Source organism: Microtus pennsylvanicus, chromosome 5 (genome assembly GCF_037038515.1).
Source record: "Microtus pennsylvanicus isolate mMicPen1 chromosome 5, mMicPen1.hap1, whole genome shotgun sequence".
Lineage (NCBI taxonomy): Eukaryota > Metazoa > Chordata > Mammalia > Rodentia > Cricetidae > Microtus > Microtus pennsylvanicus.
Genome location: NC_134583.1, coordinates 63259423 through 63263121, shown reverse-complemented (window position 1 = coordinate 63263121; position 3699 = coordinate 63259423).

Here is a 3699-nt window from a genome sequence, read left to right as displayed (position 1 = left end):
TTGTAAAGAGAGAAGTTGCTCTTCTAGCCAGGTAAATACTTGTGTTTGGTGTTGCTTTTTGTCCTTGGACTTAGGGTAGCCTGTATCTTCTTTCCTTGAAGGTCGTCTGCTCTCTTCCAGTTCCCAAGACATGATGCTTAAACTAGAGACCTTCACTCTTCTTATATTTGGTGCCTTTCATCATATCCACCATTGCTTGTAAGTCATTGTATTCAGATTCCTGAAATCAGGTTTCTGTTCTTGAGGTCCTAACTAACTCAGAGTAGCTTAAGGAGCATGGTGACCAGGCTTCTAGGCTTTCTTAGGGACAGCCTCTCTGCACCAGCACTCTCTCCTGAGGACAACAGACGTGTAACCAGTAGGCTGTTAGAGTGGTAGAGGCTTGATCAGTGGAGGAATTGGAACACCAACCCAGCCTCAAAACCTTCAACCTACAATTTGTCCTGCCTACAAAATATGCTGTGGTAAAGGTGACACAGAAATTGGGAGTGGACGACCAATGTTCTCCCCAGCTTGAGATCCATGCCACAAGAGGGAACCCACCCCCAACACTGCCTAGAAAGCTGGAAAGCCAGGAACCAACAGCTAGGTAGCCAGAGACCTAGGATAGAGCCAAACATGACTGGCCAAAAAAAATAGTAAATAAAATAATTCATAATGATATTCTGGTATACTCATAGACCAGAGTCTAGCATAATTGTTGTCAGAGAGGCTTCATCCATCAACTAAGGAAACAGATGCAGAACTCAGGGAATCCTGTGTAAGAGGGGGTAGAAGAATTATAGAAGGGGCTGGAGATAATGGCTCAGTGGTTAAGAGCATTGCCTGCTCTTCCAAAGGTCCTGAGTTCAATTCCCGGCAACCACATGGTGGCTCACAACCATCTGTAAAGAGGTCTAGTGCCCTCTTCCGGCCTGCAGGCATACACACAGACAGAGTATTGTATACATAATAAATAAATAAAATAAATATTTAAAAAAAAGAATTATAGAAACCAGAGGGAACAAGGACACTACAAGAAAACTCATAGAATCAATTAACCTGGGCCCATAGGGACTCACAAAGACTAAACCAAGAACCAGGGAGCCTGCGTGGATCTGACGTAGGCCCTCTACATAATGTGCGATAGTTATGTAGCTTGGTGTTCTTGTGGAACCCCTAATAGTGGGAACAGGGGCTGTCTGAATTTTTTTGCCTGCTTTTGTGACTTTCCCCCCAGTGGGTCACCTTGTCCAGCCTTAGGGGAAGTGCATTGTCTTATTGCAACTTGATAAGCTGTTTGGTTGGTATTGCTGCAATGCCTGCCATTTTTTTTTTTTTTTGGTTTTTCGAGACAGGGTTTCTCTGTGGCTTTGGAGCCTGTCCTGGAACTAGCTCTACAGACCAGGCTGGTCTCGAACTCACAGAGATCCACCTGCCTCTGCCTCCCGAGTGCTGGGATTAAAGGCGTGCGCCACCATCGCCCGGCTATGCCTGCCATTTTTTAAGGGAAATGGAGGGGGATTGGTTGGGGAAAGCTGAGAGGAGAGAAGAGGAGGAAACTACAGTTGAAATGTAATATATGACAAAAAATAAATTAATAAAAAACCTGGAAAATATGAAGTGGATATTGGAACCTATACTGCTGATGGAAATGTAAAAACATATTAGTAGCTAACCAAAGAGCTGACCCAGCAACTCTATTCCTAGGCATAAACCACCACCCCCAAAAAAATACTTGTTTACTATTATTATTATTCATAGTAAGTGACTAATAATAGGAGAAAAACAAAAGAAAAAAATAGAAAATAAAAAAATAAAGTACCTTGCAGCTTCTTGCTGGTTCTCTTATCTTCATCTCAGGGAAAGCCTGCTTCCAGGTCATGAAGAGGCTCAAGCTCTTGCATCTCCCAGGGGTCCACATGACATTGGAGCCTCCTGTCAGCGGCCATGTGAGTGAACCATATTGGAAGCTGGTCCTCCAGCTGCAGCTGAGCACCTCCTGAGACCCTCAGCCACAGTACTCAGAGAACACTCTGGAACCTGAGACCAAGATTATGAGTAAATGTTCATTTAAAGCCACTTGCTTTGAGAGTAATTTATTACCTGGCAGTGGATAATTGCTATTCTCTCCTTGTCCAGGTGAGTATAGAAAAGGATTAAATAGAGCTTTTTGAGCCTTGCTTAGAAAAAGAAATGTTCTTCGTTTGCAAGAAAATCAAGTCTAAATTTGGTGGAAATAGAGCTCCCCCCCCAAAAAACAAACAAACAAACAACAACAACAAAAAAAAAAATCTCTGGAAAAACCATTGACCCAGATCTTCAAGAAAACAGTGCTGGTTGGTTGGCTTTTGTTAACTTGACACAAACTTACACATATCTGAGAAACAGTGATCTTATTTTGAGACAAATTCTGTGTAGTCCTGGCTGGTACTTGGTAGGTTATTCCAGGTTGGCCTCAAACTTCCAGAGCTCTGCCCTCCTTTGACTCCTAAGTGCTAGGATCAAAGATATGTACCACCATGTCCAGCTTGGGAAGAGGGAATCTTAATTGAGAAAATGTCTTTATACAGTTGGTCTGTGGACATTTTCTTGAGTAATTATTGATAGGGAATGGCCCCACTCACCGGGCAGGGCCATCTCTGGGCAGTTGGTCCTGGATGATACAAGAAAGCAGGCCACACAAGCTAAAAGGAGCAAGGCGGTAAGAAGCAGTGTTCCTCTGTGGCCTCTGATTTCAGTTCATGCCTAGAGTTATTCCCCTGACTTCCCTCCATGTTGGAATATGACCTGAGTGTTCTAAGATGAAATAAACCCTTTTCTCCTCAAGTTATTTTTAGTCATGGTGTTTTATCATAGGAATTAAAACCCTAAATAAGGGCAATCTTAGAAAAGCAGTCTACACATTCAACGCACTGCCCATCAAAATCCCAACAGAATTCTTCAAAGACCTCAAAAGAACAGTACTCAACTTCATATGGAAAAGCAAAAAACCCAAGATAGCCAAAACAATCCTGTACAATATAAAAGACTTCTGGAGACATCACAATCCCTAACTTCAAACTCTATTACAGAGCTACAGTACTGAAAACAGCCTGGTATTGGCATTAGAACAGACAGGAGGACCAATGGAACCGAACAGAAGACCCGGATCTCTATCTATACATCTTCGAACACCTGATTTTTGACAAGAAAACAAAAAAATATCAAATAAAAAAAAGCATATTTAACAAGTGGTGCTGGCATAACTGGATATCAACATGTAGAAAAATGAAAATAGACCATTATCTATCACCACGCACAAAACTCAAGTCCAAATGGATCAAAGACCTCAACATAAAGCTGGCCACACTGAACCTTATAGAAGAGAAAGTGGGGCGTATACTTGAAAACATTGGCACAGGAGACCACTTCCTAAATATAACCCCAGCAGCGCAGACACTAAGAGAAACAATTAATAAATGGGACCTCCTGAAACTGAAAAGCTTCTGTAAAACAAAGGACACTGTCAGCAAAACAAAACAACAGCCTACAGAATGGGAAAAGATCTTCACCAATCCCATATCAGACAGATGTCTGATCTCCAAAATATACAAAGAACTCAAGAAATTGGACACCAAAAGAGCACATAATCCGATAAAAAAATTGGAGTACAGACCTAAACAGAGAACTCGCAACAGAGGAATCTAAAATGGCTGAAAGACACTTAAAAAGGAAATG